Here is a 26,535-nt window from a genome sequence, read left to right on the forward strand (position 1 = left end):
TAAAAAAAAAAAAAAAAGAATCTTGAAGTCTTCCTGAGAGTGATCATGACATGAGTTTTTTTACAACCAATTTGGCAACTTAATTTGCATTTAATAACTATTTCATTGTGGTGTACCATAAAATTGGATTGCAAAGGTTATTTTCTATAGAGACAGCACTCAAAGGTATATTTAGTTCAGCTTTTTATTATATTTTATTTGGTATTTGTGTCATTAATATCGGTGATGTTACTTTTCCGACAGGTCAATACCCAATTATTTTCTTTGTGTTGGCTGTCAGAATCTAGGCTATCACAAACGAATGTGAACATTTTAATTGTTACTAAAAAAAGATAAAGGTGAGTTTAAATAATGTTGAAGTGTGTGTGTGTGTGTGTGTGTGTGTGTGTGTGATATGATAGATGAAAATTGTTTTCCTGAGTCTGCATGAGGAATAACTAGGGCATAAGATTTGAGGCTGTTTCTTCCTATATATTTGTGCACTGTGGACAATGGTAAACATATAAACTTAACAAATGAATTATACTCTAAGTTCTAATCACATTCTAAGTGTGTTTATCACAGAAAATGAGAGCCAGATGCCCAGAGTATCTCTTAAATTTGGGAAAGTGTATAATCACTTGACAAAAATTCTAGCAGATTCCTATGACTGACTTAGAATTAGTTTCAGTATAATAGAATTTAAGTTTGTACAAATTTTAAAAAGTTACAAACTTTTTGTTCCTCATAGTTCTTATATGTCTATAAAATCATAACACTATAAATAATAAAAATCATAAAACTCTAAATCAAATTTATATAATACTATGAAGCGATAGTACTTGAATTGCTAAGATTTATTCAGTATGGAAGATAATGCCATTCTGCTGAGACTAAATCACATTTTGCAATGTGAACATGGAATTGGATGATGGTACAGAAGTTCTTTCAAGTTTGACATACTTGTGTTTGCTAGTAGTGAATCGTTTCTCTCTCCCTTTTGATCTGCTGGAACAACTATGGGACCTAAATAGTTGTTCTGTGTTGCCATGTCCTTTAGCCATCACATGGGCTTAAGTTCCATATTAAGTGCACCTCTGTTCTTATCTTTCTAACTGTGACAATGAAGGTGAACATATGTATTGTCGATGAGCTTTTCAATGCAGAAAAAAATGAAAATCAAATGAGTGTGGTGAATTCAAAGTCAAGTGAAGAAAATGTTTTAAGGGATTGGGAGCAATTAAATGTACCATCTAGTATGATAAATCCTGAAAATTCATTGGTTTCAGAATGTGGAGATTAGCACTGAACTTGAGCCATTTGGGTAGAGTAGAGAAGGAAGAGATAAAACTTGAGTGTAGTGACTGAGCTAGAGAATGGGAAGAGACAATTTAGGGACAGAAAATGCAGACATCTTTTCTGAGGATTTTGCAGCAAAGTGATCAGAGAAGAGTTGGTTGCTGAAGAGAGAATAGGGAGAACAGTGGTTTTAGAAGATGGGAATAATGGCATGTTTGTAGGTTTAGTGGAGAGGAAAATAATTCAGTAGAGAGGGAAAAGTGGATGGTGCAGGAAAGAGAGGGTCAAATTACTAGAACAATGACTTTGAGTGGGCCTAAGGGGAGGGTATCTAGACTACGAATGGAGGCGTTAGTTCGAAGTGATTAATTGATAGTTCACCCATGGTACCAGAAGGAAAAGCAGAGGATACGCCAACGTAACCTAGTTTGTGAGTAGATGTGGATGTTCTCCTCTGAGTGATTTAATTTCTTTTTTTAAAAAATATTTTATTTATTAATTTGACAGAGATCACAGGTAGGCAGAGAGGCAGGCAGAGAGAGAGGGGGAAACAGGCTCCCTGGTGATCAGAAAGCTGAATGCGGGGCTCGATCCCAGGACCCTGAGATATTAAGGCAGAGGCTTTAAGCCACTGAGCCACCCAGGTGCCCCTGAGCGATTTAATTTCTACGTGAAAATCTCAAACGTCATCATCCATTGGCAGTGAGGATGGAGGAGGTGCTGTGAGAGGGTTGAGGATCAAAGGAAAGTTAGAGAAGAGTTGTCTAGGGGAACTTGAGAATGAATGGACAAGGATGGGGGATTTGGTTTCAGAGCTGGATGACATTAAAGGCACAACTGAGTTCTGTAGCTGTCCATTTAATGCAGGGGTTGGTAAAGTTTTTCTTTCTTTCTTTCTTTTTTTTTTTTTAAATATTTTATTTATTTATTTGACAGACAGAGATCACAAGTAAGCAGAGAGGCAGGTAGAGACGGGGGGTGGGGGGGAGGGTCGGGGGGAAGCAGGGAGCCCGATTCGGGGCTCCATCCCAGGACCCTGAGATCATGACCTGAGCTGAAGGCAGAGGCTTAACCCACTTAGCCACCCAGGAGCCCCAGCTTTTTCTATAAAGAGCCACACAGGAGACATTTAGGCTTTGTAGTCCCTACAGCCTGTGTTGTAACCACTGAGCTCTGCTGCTGCAGTCTGAAAGTCAGCAGAGGCAAGAGGTAAACCAGGGCTGCCATGGACCATCCATAAGCTGTGGCAGAGAGAGATCTCCTTTCGTTGGGACCCAACTTAGATATCAGTACCTTATTAAATCATTGCAGACTGTGGGTGTGTTCACTGTTCAATTAATTTTTCTCTTTTTTCTACCTACAGGATTGTGGTGGATGTAGTACATGCCAAAACCTGTAGAATAATATTTGACATGTTCTATTCTTTCCCTAATTAAAATTTCAAATCCACAAAATTTCTTCCAGTTTATTTATCTACCCCAAAGTCAACACAGTATACCAACCCATACCTACCAGGACAAAGGAAGGCATTAGCTGTTTGTGAGATTAACCTCACATTGGTTTTGAATTTATTCTGTTGTTGTTTTTTCCTGAATTGACTTTTATTTTAATCATTTATTGCCCAACTGGCTCTATCATCATTTGCTTGCACATATGTATGTGCCTCATGTCTTGATGGTATGGTTCACAGTCTTTAAGAACATAAGGTTTGGAGCCAGAATATCTCCCGACATTGGGAAAGTTGCTAAACATGGCTGTTCTCATTTGTATGGTGGGGATAAAATGGTATCTACTTTGTAGGGTTGCTGTGTAGATTAAATGAATTAATCCACATAAGATACTTAGAGCAATATCTTAACAATGTTAGAGTGAATTTTCATTATTAACTCATATTCCAGGCTTCCACTTTGCCTTTCCAAAAGTCCACCCTTTACAAAATATCTGGAGTGATCGTTAGCAAACAAAAATTGGATCACATGATTCCTCTGCTTGAAAACCACTGATTATTTAATCACGCTGAGAATAAAAATCCACTTTCTTTTTCATGGACTATAATCCTTATATGATCTGCCCCTTTGTCAGTCTCTATACTGTGCCCCTCTGATTCCCATAAGCTTTACAGATATGGTTTCCTTCCTCTCCTTGAATGTGCTAAGCCTTCCTTCTAGCTAGGCTCCCTTTGTCTGGAATAGTTTCTTCCTAGGGCTAAGCCTATCACTTCTCGTTATTCAGATCTTGGTCCAGAAAGGGGTTTCCAGAGAGATCTCTCCCGAGCACTCTTTGCAAAGGAGCTCAACTTACTGTCATTGCTCTCTATCACATTCTCCTGGCTTATGGCCTTTATGCCATTTATTCATCTATCAAATAGTCATATTTATTTGTATTTATTTGCTTCCTTTATTTTTGTCTTTTTTTCAACTGGATATAAATTCCAAAAAAGTAACATTTATATTATATACCTATATTTTTCATAGCTTAATATCTGATGCCTAGAACAGCAGATCTCAAAAATCATTATAGGATTAATAAGTGAAAGGGATAAATGCATATATTATCTTGCTCTTCTAATTTAAGAACTGAGTTGATTGTCATGTCCTATTTTGATAAATAGCATCATTGTCCATCTATTGCAGAAGCCAAAAATCTTTGTGTTATTCCCAACTTCCCCTTTTCCTTCATCATCCAAATAATCAACTCTTACGTTCTATCCACACTGATCCTAAAATAGCTCATGAATCCTCTACTTCTTTCTTTTTTTTTTTTTTTAATATTTTATCAATTTGACAGAGAGAAATCACAACTAGGCAGAGAGGCAGGAGGAAGCAGGCTCCCTGTGGAACAGAGAGCCCGATGTGGGGCTCGATCCCAGGACTCTGGGATCATGATCCAAGACAAAGGCAGAGGCCCTAACCCACTGAACCACCCGGGTGCCCCTCCTCTACTTCTTTCTACCTAAAAATTATTTTGTTTGGGTTTCTGGTTGTCTCCTACCTTGCTCAGCTTTGATCTGTTCACTTCATGACAACCAGAATAAACTTGCCAAATCACGATTCTGATTGTGTCCTTTCATTGCTTAAAGCCCTTTAATATTAAAAGAGTTCTGTGGTGTCGCAGAATTATTAATACCCGCAACCCACCCTGTATCATTCATACCCACCTGAGTTGCTTGAAGTTGGGGACAGTTTCTGGCAAGCCATTAACTTCTAATGACTTTCCATATCAGGTTTATGATCTGTATCTCTCTATTTCTATGTGAGTGCTTTCTCTGGTACCATTTCACTTGCTCAAAGCTCAGCAAGTCCTCCGGAGCATCCCTCAGACAATGGGCGGTGGCATCAGTGGATAAATGTCCCAGCCATCCTGGCTTCCACAGTGTCCAGTGAGATGATTCTCAGATCATTGGAGGCTAAACCACTCAAAGTGGTATACTATGCAGGATTGAGGCCCATTGCCCACAGCCATACCTAACTCATTAAGAGACATTTTTCTGGATTTTCTTTCTTTATGTCTTCCTGATTGTGCATCCTGAAAGCAACCTCTAGATGTACCTCTACCTGTATCCAAGACCTCATCTCAGAGTCCATTCTTAGGGGAAAATAAACCATGAAATATTGCTTGTAATACGCCCTTTGATCAGACTTGACTTTCTTCTACAGGCTGTTTTCCCTAGTTAACAACCACTGTTTGCCCACATAAATCTTGTTTTTTGGCCATACTAATCCCTCAAGTATATAATGCTTATTCTAACTTTAAGAGCATTTGCTTCCTTTTGCCTACACCTTAAATGTTACCTTCATTTCCCAGTGGCTAACCAAGTGCCTTGTTCAAGCAAGAGTGCAATGAATAATCAAATAACTAGAGTCTAAAATTTATTCCTGCTCATGTACTTCCACAGAGGAGTAAAATTATTTGTATATTTTTACATAATATGTTATGGGACTATTGCTAAAATCTGAGAAGATATAAAAGCAAAATAGTAGCAAACAGTAATTTTAAAAATTCCAGATACATATTTTTCTTTTTTTTAATCAGCTTGAAATTAACCAGGTGCAAACTATCAACTATTTTCATTTGGAAATAATGGAACATCCAGCTCTTCAGAGAATACATCTGTTTGAATAACATAGGTTTTTAATAAGCCAATACTAACTGCAATTTTTCTTTTTCTAACAAGTTAAGTTCTTTTTGTGGTAGATTATCACATTATTATTCTTAATAATGGCCCTTTTGTCAAAAATATTCCCTGAAAGTAGCATTTGCTTGGTTTTAAATAAATGTTTAAGTTGTAGCAGCAAAGTGCTGATAGAATTAAACTCAGTATGCTTTTATTTTATTATAATACTCTTAGCAAGAGATGTATCTGATCTGAGCATATAATTAGAGCTTTTGAAGTAATCCATGCTTTAACATGATTTGAGATGATAAATACCAGTTACAACAAACATGTTACTGCTCCTTTTACTGTTACTCCTTTTCTCTTTCTCACAACTAATCACTCACGAATAACATGGGTGTCTTTTTTCGACAATGCTTTAATTTTGATAAGATTAGCAAAAATCCAGAGTTTCTGAAAACCAGTAATATCTATTGATTTAATGAGATTTGGAAAAACAGATGGTTTGCTTGCTGTCAGGTAAAAATCCACTAACAATATTACTTATACAGTAAGTACACATATTATGTATTATATATATTATATAACTATAACATATAAATAATATATAAATATATAAATTATATATATATGTGTCTCTTCTGATTCTACTATACAGATTCAATGTCATTTTTGTTTTCAGTGTGGGTTTTGGTTTAAAGTAAACAACAGTGACTAACTGCTACACACAGTTTAAATAGGAAAAAGAAGGAATACTTTGCTGAGACATTTCAGAAATATTCAGAAGACTGGTGACATAGTCTAGCTTATTTTTATGGACAGGGGTCTCCAAAGTGGATTTACCTTGTCAAAATGTGCTGGAGGAGACACATTCCCCGAGAAGTTGTTAGAAATGCAAATATTAGGCCCTTCTCCAGACCTACTGAGTCACAGACTCCAGGGGAGGGGCCTAGAACTATGTCTTAACAAGTCCTCCCAGAGGGGCGCCTGGGTGGCTCAGTGGGTTAAAGCCTCTGCCTTCAGCTCAGGCCCTGGTCCCAGGGTTCTGGGATCAAGCCCCGCTTTGGGCTCTCTGCTCAGCAGGGAGCCTACTTTCTCCTCTCTCTCTCTGCCTGCCTCTCTGCCTACTTGTAATCTCTGTCTGTCAAATAAATAAATAAAATCTTAAAAAAAAAATAAAAAACAAGTTCTCCCAGAGATTCTCCCATACACTAAAACTTTGGAGAACTGGTCTAGATCTTGCTCCCCAATACAGATTTCCTCCATCGGCCCATACTACCAAATCTGGAGTGAATTAAGTAGCTGATACTTTCAGCAAATAGTATGACAGGGTTAAGGTAGTGACATGAATGTGAACCCATTTAAGATTTTGTCAATTTTTACTTTGTCAATTTCAAGGTTCTCCACTATAACTCTAACCCATAACACCCTAGGAATATGTAGCTATAATCAAGATTGGAGTAAATGAATCTGTATACATTAGCACTGATTTGTTACTTCCCGGAATATCCAGCAGACACCACGGACACACACAGTAATTTTGTTCTTTAATATATAGAGTTTTTTAAAAATGTATTTTTGAGTTAGCTTTAAGGTTTTAATAATTGTTTGCTTTGTAATGGGTGGCCTAGAAAGTTTTAGTTTTACCACTCTGGAAATTCTGACTTTTCCTTTATTGCTCAATTGTGGTTTTTTAAAGAGGAAAAGCTTGCTCTTTTCCAGCTCAAAGCAAATAAAGTTATGGTATTGTTTTATTTTGTGTACCTCCTCAAAAAATACATTTGATAACAGTTAAATGGTTTCTGAAAATTCGAATACTGAAAGTATAGGAAGGCTTTCAGTGAAAAACATGTTACGTTGTCCTTATGTGAGCTATTTTGTATTTATTAGGATATTATTCAAGGTTGAAAAAATTAATATTAATGCCCTCTAGAGAACACAAATATTTCCATAAAGATCATTGGAATATCTGAGGAAATTCCAGAGAATATCAATCTGTGAATCAATCAATCCATAAATGTTTCTGCCAAGATGCAAGATACAGCTCTGGATTCTGGGGTAGAACTGAGGTAGTACTTAAATTGAATGGATAAATATATATGAAAAGCCAAATAAGAGCCCAGGACCTGATGGATTCCTTGGAGAATGGTATCAAACATTTGAAGAAGAAATAATACCTATTCTCCTGTAGCTGTTTTAAAAAAAAAATAGAAACAGAAGGAAAAGTTCCAGAATCTTTTTATGAAGCCAGCATTACCCTGATCCCCAAACCAGGCAAAGACCCTACCAAAAAGGAGAATTTCAGACCAATATCCCTGATGAATATGGATGTCAAGATTCTCAACAAGATCCTATCTAATAGGACCCAACAGTACATTAAGAAGATTTTCCACCATGATCAGGTGGGATTTATCCATGGGATGCAAGGTGGTTCAACATTTGTAAATCAATCAGTGTGATAGAACAAATCCGTAAGAGAAGAGAGAAGAACCACATGGTCCTCTCAATCAATGCAGAAAAAGCATTTGACAAGATACAGCCCCTGTTCCTGATTAAAATCCTTCAAAGTATAGAGATAGAGGGAACATTCCTCGACATCATAAAATCTATCTATAAAAAACCCACAGCAAATATCATCCTCAATGGGAAAAAGCTGACAGTCTTCCCTCTGAGATCAGGAACACGACAAAGATACCCACTCTTGCCACTCTTGTTTTTTTTTTTTTTTTTTTTTTTTTTTTTCCAATATATTTATTTTCAGAAAAACAGTATTCATTATTTTTTCACCACACCCAGTGCTCCATGCAAGCTGTGCCCTCTATAATACCCACCACCTGGTACCCCAACCTCCCACCCCCCCGCCACTTCAAACCCCTCAGATTGTTTTTCAGAGTCCATAGTCTCTCATGGTTCATCTCCCCTTCCAATTTACCCAAAAGCACATACCCTCCCCAATGTCCATAACCCTACCCCCCTTCTCCCAACCCCCCTCCCCCCAGCAACCCACAGTTTGTTTCGTGAGATTAAGAGTCACTTATGGTTTGTCTCCCTCCCTATCCACTCTTGTTAAACATAATACTAGAAGTCCTAGCAACAGCAGTCAGACAACAAAAAGAAATAAATGTATTCAAATTAGCAAAGAAGTCAAACTCTCTTCACAGATGACATGATACTTTCTATGGAAAACCCAAAGACTTCACCCCTGAATTACTAGAACTCATACAGCAATTCATTAATGTGGCAGGATACAAAATCAATGTACAGTAATCAGTTTCTTTCTTATACACTAACAATGAAAATACAGAAAGGGAAATTAGAGAATCAATCCCATTTACTATAGCACCCAGAACCATAAGATACCTGGGAGTAAACCTAACCGAAGAGGTAAAGGATTTATCTGTACTTGAGGAACTACAGAACACTTATGAAAGAAATTGAAGAAAACACAAAAAGATGGAAGAACATCCCATGCTCATGGATCTGAAGAATAAACATTGTAAAAATGTCTGTACTGCCTAGAGTCATCTATATTTTCAATGCCATCCTGATCAAAATTCCACCAGCATCTTTCAAAGAGCTGGAACAAACAATCCTAAAATTTATATAGAACCAGAAGAGACCCTGAATTGCTAAGGAAATATTTTAAAAGAAAAACAAAACTGGGGGCATCAAATTGCCTGATTTCAAACTTTACTACAAAGCTGTGATTACCAAGACAGCATGATACTGGTACAAAAACAGACACACAGACTAGTGGAACAGAGTAGAGAGCCCAGGTATGGGCCCTCAACTAGAAGGTCAAATAATCTTTGACAAAGCAGGAAAAATTATACAGTGGAAAAGGGACAGACTCTTCAATAAATGGTGCTGGGAAAATTGGACAGCTATGTATAGAAGAATGAAACTTGACCATTATTTTACACCATACACAAAGATAAACTCGAAATGGATAAAAGATCTTAACATGAGGCAGGAATCTATCAAAATCCTACAGGAGATCATAGGCAGTAACCTCTTCAACATCAACCACAGCAACTTCTTTCAAAACATGTCCCCAAAGGAAAAGGAAACAAAAGCAAAAATGAACTTTTGGGTCTTCATCAAGATCAAAAGCTTCTGCACAGCAAAGGAAATAGTCAACAAACAAAGAGGCAACCCACGGAATGGGAGAAGATATTCACAGATGACACTACAGACAAAGAGCTGATAGCCAAGATCTATAAAGAACTCCTCAAACTCAACACACACAAAACAGATAATTACATCAAAAAATGGGCAGAAGACATGAACAGACACTTCTCCAAAGAAGACATACAAATGGCTAACAGACACATGAAAAAATGGTCATCATCACTAGCCATCAGGGAGACTCAAATCAAAACTACATTGAGATACCACCTTACACCAGTTAGAATGGCCAAAATTAACAAGACAGTAAACAACAAGTGTTGGAGAGGATGTGGAGAAAGGGGGACCCTCTTACACTATTGGTGGGAATGCAAGTTGGCACAGCTACTTTGGAAAAGAGTGTGGAGGTTCCTTAAGAAATTAAAAACAGAGCTACCTTATGATCCTGGAATTTCACTAGTGGATATTTACCCCAAAGATACAGATGTAGTGAAAAGAAGGGCCATATGTACCCTAATGTTTATAGCAGCAATGTCCACAGTTGCCAAACTGTGAAAAGAACCAAGATGCCCTTCAATGGATGAATGGATAAAGAAGATATGGTCCAGGGGCTCCTGGGTGGCTCAGTGGGCTAAAGCCCCTGCCTTCAGCTCAGGTCATGATCCCGGGTTCTGGAATCAAGCCCCGCATGGGGCTCTCTGCTCGGCGGGGAGCCTGCTTCCTCCTCTCTCTCTGCCTGCCTCTCTGCCTACTTGTGATCTCTGTCTGTCAAATAAATAAATAAAATCTTTAAAAAAAAAGAAAAAGAAGATATGGTCCATACATACAATGGAGTATTACGCCTCTGTTAGAAAGGATGAATACCCAACCCTTTGTATCAAGATGGACAGGACTGAAGGAGATTATGCTGAATGAAATAAGTCAAGCAGAGAGAGTCAATTATCATATGGTTTTACTTACTTGTGAAGCATAAGGAATAACATGGAGGACATTGGGAGAGGGAGAGGAGAAGTGAGTTGGGGGAAATCAGAAGGGAAGACAAACCACGAGAGACTGTGGACTCTGAGAAACAAACTGAAGGTTTTGGAGGAAAGAGGGGTAGGGGGATGGGTGAGCCTGGTGGTGGGTATTAAGGAGGGCACGTATTGCATGGATCACTGGGTGTGGTGCATAAACAATGGATTTTGGAACACATGCACAGAAAAATTAAATTAAATTAAATAAAAAAAAACACAAAATCTACTATACCGTTAGTGTGTTTCCAAATACCTACCTAAGTACAAACAAATCAACTATGTGATAACAATAAGATTGTTTGACCTCTTCATTTCACTGACTAGTTTTTGTAAAATTTCTCCTAAATAAAGAAAAAAAAAGAAAAACCCAACATGTGGACAAAACAGAAAAGAAAAAAAAAAAAAAGAAAAGCCAAATTATTATATTGATTTAATGACCACTTGGTTTTGTGTAGCTTATTTACTTTATACTCTTTCAGTCTATAATGCAGAGAGGGAAAGAATTGTTATCTTCATTTCTAAAGTAGTAAAACTGAGGCTGAGTTTTGCAAACATCAAGTGCCTTACCCAAGGTCATGAATCCCTACGCCAAGTGACAAAGCCACGATGAAGACTAGCTATTTGGCCTCCTATTATGGAACTTGTTCTATGACTTCATGTTGCCTCCTATAAAAAACAAACAAAACAACAGCAGTGACCACTATGAGATGGTGCGTGATTGGATTTGAGAGTGAATAATACAGTTATATCTGCAAAATGATTTTGGTAGCAGTGCAGATTGTGAACTCTCTCTAATGAAGGAGAAAATGATGCATCTAGTTTTGGGCCAACTGACCTAAGAGTAAAAGAGCCCAGTTTTGGGGAAATGGTTGTAGGCAGGCCTACAATGGATCAATAGTCTGCAAAGAATGAATGTACCCTTAGACTTTGGTGGCTATTCCATCATTGCCTAGTCCTGCCCATTTATTTGCAGGGACTCTTGTTAACTGCCAAAGTCTGGTATGGTTCAACCTTGAGGGACACATTAATGCTAACAAAGTGTGGTCAGTTCCAGACAGCTTTGTTTTTCTACAATTAAAACAATAAGGCAATGATTCTCCGTCAGAATCTCTTAGCTCTGTTGTCCCTGGATGTTATTTGGTGGTTCTGATTATTTTTAAAATCAGGACTATGACTTTTCTTCCCTGCAAACCATGTGGTTTGGGTCTCTGCACAGTGAGAAGTAGTGTCGTTGGTGAACATAAAAACAATTGGTCTCAATTAGCATTAAAATTGGACTCTGAAAGGCATAGATGACTAATGCTCAGGACTCCTGAAAGATTGGTGCGAGCCCTTCTTTCTTTCTTTGGAACACCAGGCATTAGACAGTAGATGGCAGTGTGAGATGGGGAATTTCAGTGTTGGTGGTGATTTGCTTGAAACTAGCCCAGTAAAAATGGCTTTTTGACTTGGGAGCATTTATTAAATGAACCTTCCGTCAGAGTTTTTTCTGGCAGCCAGGAACCCACCCTGGAAGGTGCTGGCAAATCACAGGTGCGGCTGTGTAACTGCTTTGTTTGAACTGGGTCCCTTGCCCTGCTGGGAAGGAAGGTGGGCAGCCTTTGTGCACAATTCATTGTCACAGAGCCAGGTAAACCGCCACTCAACGGTCCTGGCACTCCTGTGCCCCTGGGAGAAGTATGCGCCTCCCCTCATCATCTTTCGGGGAAATTCATTGTATTTAAATGTCGAGGTAACAGCTTTGATATATATAAAAGGTTAATGGTGCTTCAGGTTTTTACATAAGTTTTTCTCCTTTTGTCCCAAACCTCTTAAAAATCAGAGACAGGGAGTGAGGGGATTTCCAAACCCAAAAGCAAACTAGGACATGAGAGAATTTCTCAGTCCAGCTGAAAAGATACGAATCCCCATGGCTTACCAAATGATGGATTCCATTTAGAATTTGTAAGAAATCCTGGAAAACAGGAAGGGTTGAAGCTGAGTTGGGCTTCTTTTCTATTACAGACTCTTAGCAGAATTTGGTGTCTATAATTAGTTACCTAAAGTTGTATCCCTCTAGAACACTTTATAATAAGAAATTGTATTTTAAGCAGGGAAGAAATAGCTAAAAACATTTGATTTACTCAACATTTTACTTAATAGAAAAGAGGTCAATAATTCTGTGAGGATCCTTGTTCTATATGCAGTAATTAAAGGATTAAAATAAAGCACATTTTCAGAGTATCATAAAATTTTAATTTTTTTCTCCTTCATGGACCTATGTAAATCTATACCTCTTTAATTTTAGGTATAATTTCTAACTGGTTACATTTTAGCTCTTGTGTGGTATAATATTCATTACTTAACTTCAGTAAGCTCCACTTTTTTCAGCTGTAAAATGGAAGTACTCATTTGTGTAGCAGGCACTAACCTTTATAATAAACCTGGTACAATAAATATTAGCCATTGTTGTTTTACAGATAATTAATGAATATAGGCATATTTTCAAACATTTTTTTTCTCATTGCTCCAAGTAACTAAAAATTATAGTGAGTACTACTAGTAAGACTCCTAAACAAACAAAATTCTGTAGGTAAATCTGCTTAAAATAGAGTACACACCAAATGAAGTGCAGGAAACTTTGGGATCATCTATACAAACAGTAATTTTAATCAACGTGCTTAAAAGGAGAAAGGTAAGATGTTACATATGCCTTCATATTTGTATGTGTGCATGTGAGAGACAGAGAGGAAGAGAGAAAGGATGTGTGTGTGTGTCTGTGTGTGTGTGTGTGATTTTATTTGAGAGAGAGAGCTCCATGTATGCACATAAGAAGAGGGGAGGGGCAGAAGGAGAGGGAGAAGCAGTCTCCCCACAGAGCAGAGAGCTCAAGTCAGGCTTGATCTCAGGACCCCGGGATCATGACCTGAGCCAAAGGCCGATGCTTAACCAACGGAGCCACCCAGGCACCCCTGTGTTATATACTTTAATTCGTTACTTAACCAATGCCTTGGTTAACCTGTGGCAAGGTACGTTTTCAGGAAGTGGAAATAAAGGTATGAGAATATAAAGTATTTGCCTGAAGTCACAGAGACCTCTTCCTTTTAATAAGCAGAACTTCTTTTAATTATGTGAAAATGGGGAACAGAACTTGAAGGATAAGTGTTTGGACATGAAAATAGTGGTCACCTATGTGAAACTGAAAATTCCTATTGAGAGAAATGTTCAGTGAACAAACTTATGTTTATCAAGAGGAAAAGAAAGTTCAGAGGAGTTGACCACTGAGTTGTGTGTAAGCATCAAGAAGTTCTTTGCCAACCTCACCACTTCTTACTTTTTTGTATTTTCAATTTTTTTTTTCATTTTATTTGGTTTTGTTTAGATTAACATTTCCAAGTCTACATATCTGAGTTCTTCTAGCTCTGCCATTTCCAGGGTCTGGAATCTTGGGCAAGTTGCTAAATGGGTCTGTCTTCACCTGTAAACCTATGGAATAATAACAATTCAGGTTCTTGTGAGATGAAATGAGGAAATACACAGAACTCTTGCAGCTCTGTGTCAGGATCTAGTAAATCTTCATTTAATGAAAGGCTGAGAAAAAGACCATTTGACTTGACAGTTACAGAATGAGAAAACTATAGAATAGAGTCATGGCTGAAAGAAGCTTAGGATAAATCAAAACTCCTTATTTTCCAGATAAGGAAAATAATGGCTAGAAAGATTTAATAAAGGCTTTGAAGATAATTTAGTATTTTGAACTGAATTGGAAAAGATCAAGAATTTTTCAGGAGGGGGAATTGGGGAGGAGTGTTCTATGGAGAGGGACCAACAAGGGTAGAGAGACATGCAAGCAGACATGGGCTACTGGAAAAATTAGGCAGAGATTAGGAAACAAAAGTAGAAAGTGGAGATTTAAATCTGGGGGAAAAGAATTATAGGCAGATCATGAAGGACTTTACAAATTATTCTAGATATTTACGGCTAGAAGATTTAGTGTCATTTATCTTCTCTCAATTCTAGGAAGTAGGAGATGCAAGTGATCTCAAGTTTATGACTGATCAACTGATTAAAAAATATCCAACTAAATATGGACCTTCTGATTTCTGAATCTGTGCACTTAAACTACATTGTAAACAATCCTCGGTTTATTTGAACCAATGTTCCAATAAGTCAAATCATAAATAAGAGTTAGTTGCAAAGAGCAAGGATTTTTGCTTAATTTGTTTACTGCTCCATCCACAATTACTAAGGCAGTGACCATTTCAAAACTGGTAGAACTGATGAAGAGCAAACATTTATTGAGTCCTTATAAAGTATCAGATTTTTAAAAAATACCTTTATGTGGCTTAACAGATTAAAGCACTATTAGGGAATTTTATTACATTTTGGTGCATTATTTTACAAATTACTGCAGGACATGGAAATGGTAATATGATATTGAAAGCTCTGGATAACATCATCAAATGTATTCTCAAAAGACTCAGTTTATAGAGATGAAAAGATTTATTTGGAGAGTGAAACTTGTCTTGAACCATTAGAAAACCCATCATGTCAAAGATGTAGACCTATTTTGAAGAATAATCACCAGAGAGTTTACCTGGGGTCCATGTGTTGGTATTGTAAGGAGTTAATAATTTGATTTACTATTTGAAGGAATTTTCTGAACTTTCTGACAATTTAATTTAACCAACTATAGAGCTAAGCTAGCTTGGGATGAAATAAGCTTCTGTTTACTCATGATAGTCATGTGAAAACTTGAGAGTCCATTGATCTTACAGAACAGATTCATTCTTTGAATGACAGATTAAACTATATGATATCCAAGGTTTATGAGTCTACTAGGAATTTAGTAGACCAGTTGGATTATTTTGATTCAAGATTGTAGAGAACCAGTCTACTAACATGTATGTTTAAAAGGAGTTGGCCTGTTTCAAATCAGCTTGGAACATCAATTAAAGAAAAAAAAATCTCTTTGGCCTTTACTCAATGTCCTTTCCAAGTCAAAGCACATTATTCACAGTTTCCTTTAATGTCTGTTATACTGTTTATGAGGAATGACTCAAGGGAAGTTTTTCTTTAATTCAAAACAAACAGATTGCTTACATGTTGAATGGCTGACTGATAGTTAGATGTTTCCTGAGAATGTTTACTGCTTATCAGGTGTTGTGTTACCTGAACTTTTGGTGACTCACGAGAAGGCATAGACATTAGGTCATGAACTCTTGCTACTGACTTTCAGATCACTCCTTGGGCTAACTACGAATTTTCTGAGGAAAAAAAATCATTCATAAAGCATCACAAGTAACTGGTAGTGTAGGAAACCATTAAATTGCAAAGTAGACTCTCATGTCTTAGGGTATTGGTAAGGGAATGATTACACCTCCTTTTGGGGAGTTTCTCCAGTGGGAGGCTCTGAATAACAGGGCCATGTTATTTTTCTGAGGAGCTATATGAGCTAAAGGTTATGAAATATCCAGTTTGGATCAGAACTTCTTTCTTTCTATTTCCTGTTTTCTCATTTGAGATCTTATTTCAGAGGCTACTGCTAGCCTGCTCCCATTCCTGGCTGAAGGGGATGGAAGCTAAAAAACAGATGCCATTAAATCGTGTAAACACCTCAGAGATGGTGACCCTAGGCACTGTTTCTTCTGTTCTGTTCCATGCATAGACGTAGAAGTCAGGATTCCCCAGTCAGCCCAGTTAAAGTTCAGTTACTGATAGAGAATGGAGAGCAATGGAGGCAGAGCCAGAGGAGTGTGCTGGCCTCATGGCTTAAGGCTGTCTGATTTATGGATTGATTGGTTGATTTTTAAAAGATTATATTCATTTATTTGAGAGAGAGAGAGAAAGGGAGAGCATGAGCAAGGGATGAGGGGATCAGAGGGAAAGGGAGAAGCAGGTTCCCCACTGAGCATGGAGCCCAGCGATGCAGGGCTCCATCCCAAGACCCAGAGATCATGACCTGAGCTGAAGGCAAATGCTCAATCAACTGAGCCACTCAGGGGCCCTAGGACTGTCTGGCTTAATAAAGAAAACAACTTTCTTCATTGTTTTGGATAAGCCTGTTGGACATTAAAAAAAATTTTTTTTTAACTTGGAAATTCAGTTCTTACATAAGAAAATTTAAAATTCTTAAATTTAATCCCTTTTAAACTCTAATCAAGATACATAGAGGAAAAAAATCAGAGGAAAACTCAACCCTTGATTTTTGTAGGATTAAAAAATAGAACGAGACTTCTAGTTGGATTAATTAATTAATTCATATAATCATAAACTATACACTCTTAGGTCTTTAGAATAATGGGTTTAGGGCCACATGATTGTATTAAAGGGTTATGGTTGGAGTTTGGAAAAGCCATTTCTTGGGCTTGAAGATTAGAAAATCAGCAATTCTTTAAAGTCTGTATTTCCCAAATATTTTTTTCTATAAATGTAACTTCCACTCACCGGTTCCTAAAAATAATCTGCTTTATTTTTTTGGATACTGTATGACTATTTGGAGGTTAGGATATTGGCTTTTTATCCCCAAAGTCGTTGATAATAGGTGTATACTTACTTCTGGAGGGAGGGGGCGTTCTTTCATGAGTGCAGTTTCTCTGTTAGCAAATGGTGTGATGGATAGACCAGGGAGCATGGATTCAGTGCATGTGAACCCCAGTGTCTTTCCTGCCACCAACAGACAGTGTGACAGGATATAAATCACTACCACTCTGGGCAGGTTTTTCATCAGCAAAAATTTGAAAGTGAGTATAGATGACTTTTAATCTTCCTGTAAGCTTTAACATCTATGTTTCTATATTAACAATATTTTTGAAAAATAGTAAAGACACTCCTTGAGAATAGAATGGATTGTATAGCCTTTTGATAAAGGACTCAAAGAATGTGCTTACATTTAAATAAAATTTTAAACAAATAGTCTTTCCAAGTAGTAACATAATATAGAAATAATTAAGTTTGGAGATACATTTCCCTAGATTTGTTCATTTTGTGGGTCTTCCATTTTGTTTTCACATTTTTAGAAAAACGAATTAGTACAAAAAATGAAGAAAGTTAATATCCTTTCAGATCATGTTTTTTCGGTGGAAGTTATGACTGTGGCTTGACAGTTTCTTAAGCTCTACTGCTTTAGCCAGTTTCAGAGAATGTCATTGGCTTATTTCAGGTTTATTTTAAGCCATTCCCTCTGAAAAGGAAAAAAAATCAAAAGGAATAGATAAATGTCCAGATACAAACTTCCCCTCCCTTCCTACATGTTTTAGTTGTTTCTCCTATAATCTTACTTTTTCAAATATGCCAGTGATCTATGCTGAACCTCACTTTTTCCTCCACTGTGGGGCTAAGAGCATTGATTGATATTAGCTGAAAGGCTGCCTCTCTGACTTATACTTAAAGGAAGCCACAGTATGTGGGTGTGGGTACACAAATGTATCAGTATCAGACTGCACAGGGTTTGGCCCAAGAAGTAACTGCAAGTACATGACCACCCATAGTTTCTTTGGGAACATTTTTGAGCCTCCTTTATGGCTTTATGTTCTCTTAAATTTAAGTCTTTTTCTTTCTATTCTCAAATCCTCATTTCCCCTTGGTTGTAAATTGTCACTCAGGTGTCTGGTCTTTTTTGGCAAAACTGGAGCATCGCTTTGTACTTGGTGATGGGTGTGAGTATTCTGGTATTCTGTCCCCTTTATCTCATGCTGGCTCTAAACACGCCTCCACTTTCTCTTCCTGAGTTTGCCTTAATTCACTCTGAGTTCACATTCTGGCCCATTGCATCTGTTTTCACTTGCCATTTTCACTGTTTTGAGAACAAAATAATAGCTCTGACCCCCATAGGGGTCAATTACCTTCACTGTGTCCACCATCGCATATTTCATTTCCAACCCAAAATGGCATTTTGCACTCGGCTTGCCCATGTCATGGTTAGGGGAGGCAATGTGGGTCGGAGTCAGAAGGGAGGCAAATATTTTGAATAGATTTACACAAATCCATCAGTGCACCTGGAAAAACTGTACAGCACAGTGGATAGAGCATAGGTATTAGAATCAGAAACTAGCATTCAAATCTACGCTTTCCTACTTATTAGCCATTTGACCTTGGATGGTCACATAACTACTATAAATTCAGTTTTTATGCATACATAGGCAATAATCAAAATCTTATTGAATTGTTACATGGAACAGAGAAAATGGATAATATATTAAAAATGCCTTGCACTTGAGAGAAGGGTACTAACTAAATATTAATTATGATTATTATTAGTACCACAACAAAGTTAATGCATCTCTTTATTTATGAGCTAATGACCTGGTCCTCAATGCAATTTGACAATTATTCATGAATTCCAAGTGGATACTCTAGTCTGTGTGTAGGACATATGAGAGGAGTGGAACTCTCTTCAACTTTCCCTCATCATTAGCTCTGCCTACTACTATACACAGTCCAACATTTCAGTGAAATATTAAAAGTTCTTCTCATCTTGTCAAAGTCTGGCTCTTGGCCAGACTTTCCAGTCCCTACTCTCCCCTTGCACCAACAATCTGTATTCTTGCATTTATCCAGGCCGCTCACGTCCATATGCCTCTTTGTGTTTCTTTATGCTGAAGACAGACCAGCATGAGGCAAATCCTACTGATTTGAAGACCCAGCATAAATGTGACTTCCCTTGTGAGTCTTTCTTGAGCTGCCCTTCTACTCCATCTTCATGGGAAGGTGCCTTATTCCAAACACACAGCATATTAAGCCTTTCACAAATATTATCCTCTTGCTCCTTTTCTCTCTTACCTCTCTTACCTATCATTACTGTAAGTTTCAGCTAGCAAAACCTGTGGCTTAGATGTCTTCTTTGGGAGATGGAGCAAGAAGAAAATTCTGGCTCTAATACTTACTATCTGTGTGACTTGGATATATTCAGAATCTGTCTTTATATCTCCCAACAGAGGTTCTCAATGCAGTTGGCTCATAGTAAATGATTACTTTTAAAACATGATGATAGTGGAACCTCTCTGTTGATTTCTACATGGTGATGTAGGTTACCTGTTACTGGATCTGAGCTCATCAAAGCCCAGGTTAATACTTCTTGCTGTAGCTCCATTTTAATCCCAGTGCCTGCCAGCTATCGGCTGAGTGCACCCTTGACTGTCTTCCTTTTCTCCAGAAATCTTGCCTCTCTGGGGGCTTCTAGGAGCTTCAGCTCACATCTAGGTGCCTACATACTTCCTTCTTCAACACAGCATCTCTTCTGGGCTCATAGTGTCCTCTGGCACTTTTGGGTGGCTTTTGATCATTCTTAAAAGCAAAATGAGAGGGTTTAAGATATTCCTCATATTTCCTTTGATGTTGGCCCATTTCCTCCACTGGCAGACCTTCTCTTTGGTTCTCCAGGCAGAATTCATACATCTAATTATCCACCTTCCAGTTGATGGAAAACTAAAGTCTTGGTGTGAGCTATGTTCTAAGCTGCAATGGAGAAATATAATTCAAAAGCAAAAAAAAAAATAGACAGGCTGATTGATCAGCTCATTATAATAGGAAATACTTTGGCACGGGGGGCAGGACTAGATTTCACTGAAAGAAAACCATACCGTTTTTTGCATCTGTGCTTGGTGAGTTTTACGGCTTTGTTTTGGCTTTTACAAAATGATTGCTAATCTAGTAGGAGAATATGTGCAAAACCAGAAAACAAGGAAAATACTGCTAAGAAAATCAAAGACATTTCTAAAAAGATGTTAAATACACAGTTTGTCTCTGGTTCGGATATGTTCATTCACTTGAATTGGGTCACACATTTTGAGGATGTCGGAATGTTTTTTCTCTTAGGTGGAATTAATACAAGATCTGGGGCTTTGAAAACCTAGGTAGTTTCCACTCCTATGTTTTTCTTCAAAGGCCTTGAGTTGATTCAATTAATTACGGTGCCCCGCTGAGTTCCATTTTCATCTGAACCCACATGGCAAAGCTGTAAATGGTACGTGCAAATAAGGATCCATCTCTGGGGAGAGCCTCCTTACAGGAATGCCTGCTCTCACTTTGTGAGTTGCCAACTATGTGCTAAACTGGGTTTCAGGGCTGTGACCCCAAGAAAGGGAGCTTGTCTTGTCTTTTCTCTTCTTTTTTGATATTAGTGCCAACATCTTCCATTTTACATAGATTTGAACAAGGGAAGAGGTGAAAAATACATTTCTATTAAAATGAAAATCAAAGATTGCCATTTCAGGAATTCTCTTGGGAGTATATTCTGTTCTATCTTAATAATGCCAAGGGATATATCAGAATGTCTTTACATTCACTCAGGTGTCATGAAAAAAATCAAGCCTCAGCTCAAATCTTCTTTATTATTGTTTTATTTCAATTAAAATTATATTTCATTAAAATAGGATAGGAGTATATTTTACCTCAGAATGATTCATGAAAGGCCCCTCTATGGAGAAATATTTTTCAAGACTCAGATAAAATCTTACATCATAAACAAACAAAACCTAATGTTAAATAACCATCTTTTCCATGCTTCATGGGTCTTTATTTTGATTTTTGGCTTTAGACAGCACCTCTAATCATGACAGAGAACCTCCAAGTTTTGGTTCTTTTTTGACTTGCTAACTCAAATAAAGAGCATGGTCCTATAGGTATTTCACTGGAGCCCAATACTGGCCTACATTTGTCACTGAATTTAAGGCTGGAATGCTCTTTAAAATATAGTACATACCATAGTGAGCTCTCTTCAGGCCAGGGTTCAAAGCCAGGTCTGCTCCTGCGGAACTCTGAAAACTTAATCAACCTTTTATGTCTCCAGGTTTCACTTTTACCATCATAAATGGGTATATGAATGCCTACCTTGCACAGTGAGTTTGAAAAACAAATATTTTATGATACATAAAGATTTTCAACTATGCGTGGCACATAGTACCATGTGTATCCCTGAGCTAGCAGCAGAAACATTACCTAGGGAGTTTTCAGAAATGCATATTCTTGGCCCCACACCAGATGTACTGACTGAGAAATCTGGGTGTGCAGCCCAAGTATCCATATTTTAACAAGCCTTCTAGATGATTCTTATGCATGCTCTCATTTGAGAAATTGTCACAGTGTGTAATAAGCTATACAAGGACAATTGCTGACTCAGGTAAACAGCAATATAGAATTATCCTAGAAACTCAATAAATGAGGTGAGTCATTCTTTCTTAAGGAACACGCTTCCTTACAAATACGGCATCTTCAGGTATAAATAACAATATGTAACAATTATTGACAGCTTATTATCTCCTAGAGCACAGGAGAGGTGCAATACTCCTTATTTTACTTAATCCTCACACAACCTCAAGAGAGAGGTGCCATCAGCAGCCACAGTTTATGAAAGTAATTAGGATTACAGAATGTCACTGATGTGCGTAGAGGTGGATCTCTCCCTCAAACAAACTTCAGAAACATTATGCTTAACTACAATTAGAAAAGTATCTTATACAGCTACCCTGCTCATAGAATTTTATTTTGAAAATTGCTGAACTTTCACCATTGTATTCCAATTCTTTTAGTTTTTGATTTTTTAATTTTTCAAACAGCTTCAGTGAGCTTTAACTGATATACAAAAATGCACATATATAAAGTATACCATTTGATGAATTTGGACATATACATACATCTGTGAAAAAGTCAGCACAATCAAGATAAAAGACATACCCACTACCTCTAAAAGTTTCCTCGTGTCTGTTTTTTTTGTTATGCTTTGTGTTATGTTTTTGTCTTTTGTTGTTGTTGTTTTAAGAACATTTCAGATGATATTCTCCTAGCAAATTTTTAGGTGTACAAGAAAATATTTCATTATATTCCAATTTTTTAAAAACGTCAGTTCTATAGAAAGTCGTTTTCACCATCCATATTGTATTTCAGTGTTTTTACACACAAATATATATTTCTATGCATTTTATTATATATTTACATAATTATGCACATGTATCATTGTAGAAAATTCTCGAGAGTAGAAATCACATTTATCTTATCTCACCCACTGCATTTAAGTGCTTAGAATAGTACCTGGCATATAAGTATATAATTTTAACTCAGTAATTACTAATTTACTGAATGAAGGAGTGAATCAGTGCTCTTCTACTAGTCCTGATAAAAACAAAACAAAAAAAGCAAAACAACAACAACAAAAAAAACTACCAAAGACTTACAGCTCTAGAAGCCAGGATATGTTTTTCTAGTCCTGTTGAACTAAAGAAATTGTGGCTAAATCTCCATTTAGAAAGCAGATACATTCGCTTTAGTATTTTTAACATTGATACCACCAACCTACTCACAAGTCATTAGATCAATGTGACATTTCACTCAGCCATTAATCATAAAGACATAAATTTTGAGGTTGAAAAAGACCCTTAGAGAACATCTAATCTCTCATTTTGCAGGGTGGGAATTTGGGCCCAGAGGTGAAGTGACTTGTTCAAGGTTAAATGCTGGGTAGGGGTGAGGCTGGAAGTGATGCCAGAAATCCAGGTAGGCTGATTGTTGGCCCAGCACTTTGTCACCCTGGATTCTCTTCATATACCTGTGCCTGGCTTTGGCTGCGTTTGGGCAAGTAACACATGAAATGCAATTATATGCTATCCTCGTACAATCTCACATTTAATCCGACTGAAAAATGCAAAAGCAATTTTCTTCTTCTTCTTCTTCTTTTTAAATTAATGTCTTTATTTTAGAAAGAAATGGAGAGAGAGAGAGAGTGCATGCACAAGTGGGAGGAGGGGCAGAGAAAAGGAATCTCAATCAGGCTCCCCAAGGAATGCAGAGCCTGATGCAGGGCTTAATCCCAGGATCCTGAGATCATGACCTAGGCTGAAATCAAGAGTCAGATGTTTAACTGACTGCACCTCCGAGGCACCCTGGGAAATTTTCTTCTAAACTGGCTTTGCCACCAACAAACTGCGTAATCACCAACAGATTGACTCAGTGTGCCTCAGTTTCTTCATCTCTAAATCTTAGAAAAAGTATAGTACCAGCTCCACAAGATAGCTATGAGGATTAAAGGAGATTAAATGAGTAAAATATTTAGAACAGGATGCATCCCGTGGTAAACTCTTTCCATGTGTTAACAATTCTTCCTCTTATTATTTTGGGGAGGAAAGTTTGTTAGTTGGGCATTTTCCTTTGAGCTGGGGTGATGAACAGATAAAGGGAAAGCCCGGCTGAGTGATGAGTTCTCATAGGATGCAGACCAGCTAAGTGGCCCCAGTTCCCATGTATGACCAGACAAGCAGTCAACACTCCTCCTTACTCTTCTTCCCACTTAATCTGGTAAACAGGGAGTATTAGTTCATGTTATTTTTTGTAAGCTTGTGACTTGGACAAATGTGACTGAGTACAATTGAGCAGGCTAAATGGAATGACTTAAATTCTTACAGAAAGTTTTGGATTATAAGCACAAATTCAATTTGGAATGATCAATTCACATAAAAGTGATCGATATGTTCAATAATACATAGCTGATACCTGGAGAAGAGAAATCTTCAGGAGGTCTGCAGTTTGTGATGAAGAATAGAAAGATGACTCTTGCTTGAAGAAATGGTTATATTCTTGAAAACTTGTTAATAAATTAAGTCTTTAAAAAATCAGCTTTTATATATTTCAGTGAAACTTCTTATTTTCCAAAAATCATAATGGAAATGCAGTTTGTAGTTGTTTTTTTTTTAAGATTTTACTTATTCATTTGAGAAGAGGGAGAGAGTGAGAGACAGAGGGACAGAGAGAGAACAAACAGGGGAAGAGGCAGAGAAAGAGGGAGAAACAGACTCCCTGAGTGGGGAGCCTAATGTGGAACTTAATCCTGGGACCTGGAGATCATGACCTGAGTCAAAGGCAGATGCTTAACTAATGGAGCCACCCAGGTGCCCCACGCAGTCTATAGTTTTCTTTCTATTCTAGAGCTAAATCAAATTTAGTCTGTTTGGATAGATTATAAGAGTACTTTTTATGTAGCATCATATATAATATGTTGTATGTGTATATATATATGTGTGTGTGTATATATATTTATATATGTGTGCATATATAATTATGTATAATATATATAATTCATGTAGTTATTTATTTATAAATATATATACATATATATGTAATTCAGATAGTGTATATATATTTTATTGTCCATATACATGCACACATATGTATGCTTGTGTTTGTGTCAAATTTTATTTTATTTTCTTTTTTATTATTTTTTAAGATTTTATTTATTTATTTGACACAGAGAGAGAGAGAGATCACAAGTAGGGAGAGAAGCAGGCAGAGAAAGAAGAGGAAGCAGACTCTCTGCTGCGCAGTGAACCTGATACAGGGCTTGATCCCAGGACCCTGAGATCATGAGCTGAGGGAAGGCAGAGACTTAACCCACTGACCACCCAGGCACGCCCAACAAATTTTAAAATGCACCCATACACACTGCAAAATAAATTCCTTAAGAGAGCAGAGGCAATGAGCTCATGTCACTGATCACTAAAAATTAGTCTTACAACAAATGCAACAGATTGATGGGGTAGAATTAGAAGACAACAGACTAAAGTTCTCTGGTGGCATTAGCCTCTTCCACTATACTCTCCTGATTAGGGGATTGTAACTATTTAAATCATTTACAGAATGGTCAATAAAAGGCGAAATTCACAACAGAAGAACTTCTTATAAAATGGAAAAGTATACTCTGAACATATAATGGTTGGTCAGAATCTGGCTTAGTTCTTTTTCTTAAAAGAGAAAGGCAAAATAGTTTTTCTTGTTGATTTTAGGTTTTTATCTATATAGAAACTGGACTTCCTTTTGAGGACCCAGGAAAAGGTACTCTCATGTCTCATAGGAAGAACGTGCTTCCACTCCAGGACAGAGAGAAAAGATTTCTCCTGATGGCTGCATTTTACCACACTGGCACAAAATGAAAACTTGAAAATTGGTTCTGCAGCTTCCATTAGAAGAAAGGAATGGTCAATTATCCTTAATTAATATTTACTGAGGACTCACAGGGATTTTAGCAGGTAAAAGGAAATGTCAAACACACCCACAAAAAGTTATGTTATTTCAAGTTAAATACAGATTTGACTGCAATGTTTTCCCCCTAGTGCCATTTTTTTTCATTCCTTTAGAAATCTAGTTATATATTTTTAAAGAAGGGTTGACTGTATATTCTTTAACTTGTTTCTTTTTACTTCTCCCTGCGGCAAAAAGAAGCCGCGACAACAAAAATAAAAGTTTTTATGATCCTGCTGAATCAAGATACTAAAACATGAGTTAAATGAAGAGGCGTGGTGGTTTTAATGAAGAAAAATAAAACAATTTAAGCGTTGCCAGGTGGAAAATGAAACAATCTCTTTATATGGAATGTGTAGAAGGAGATGAGGCCCATGGATGCCTGGGAAGACAGTTTCCAACGTCAGGAATTTTTTGCCATGGTCTTTGATCTGCAGTCCAATTTTCGTTTTGGTCTAAAAGAAAAAATGAAGAGGAAAACTCTACTCATTCTAATGAAAAAAATCTCAGTGAACCGAGACTGACTAGGGAAAAACAACCCAGGAAAAAGGGTGTTGATTCAAAAAAACAAACAAACCTTAAAAACAAAAATCAGAACAAAACAAAACCAAAATCCACCCCCCTCACACACAGAAACAGACCCAAACATCATAGCCACCAAATACTTAACATGCGGTTCATCTAATGTTACGTGAGTAGGACTTTTGCCTCTTTGAGAATGAACCATTCGTTCTATCTGATAACTATATTATTCACAGAAGTCAACTTCTAAAATTATGGTAACAATCATCTGCCTAAGAATACAGTCCGTGGAAATGGAAATGTTTCCTATTGCCATGTTGCTGTTAGAATATATTCTGACCTTGTTGAGTGGAATGATTTTTATAAGTGAAAACCACACTGATGTTTAAGAGAAAGAGATAGTAGTATTGTTGCTTCCTTTTGTCCCATAGCAGACAGAGCTGACTTGGGAGCGTACTTGGGAGGAAATATTTTTACCCCCAGATGGCATAAATA

Source organism: Neovison vison, chromosome 1 (assembly GCF_020171115.1).
Source record: "Neovison vison isolate M4711 chromosome 1, ASM_NN_V1, whole genome shotgun sequence".
NCBI classification, from domain to species: Eukaryota; Metazoa; Chordata; class Mammalia; order Carnivora; family Mustelidae; genus Neogale; species Neogale vison.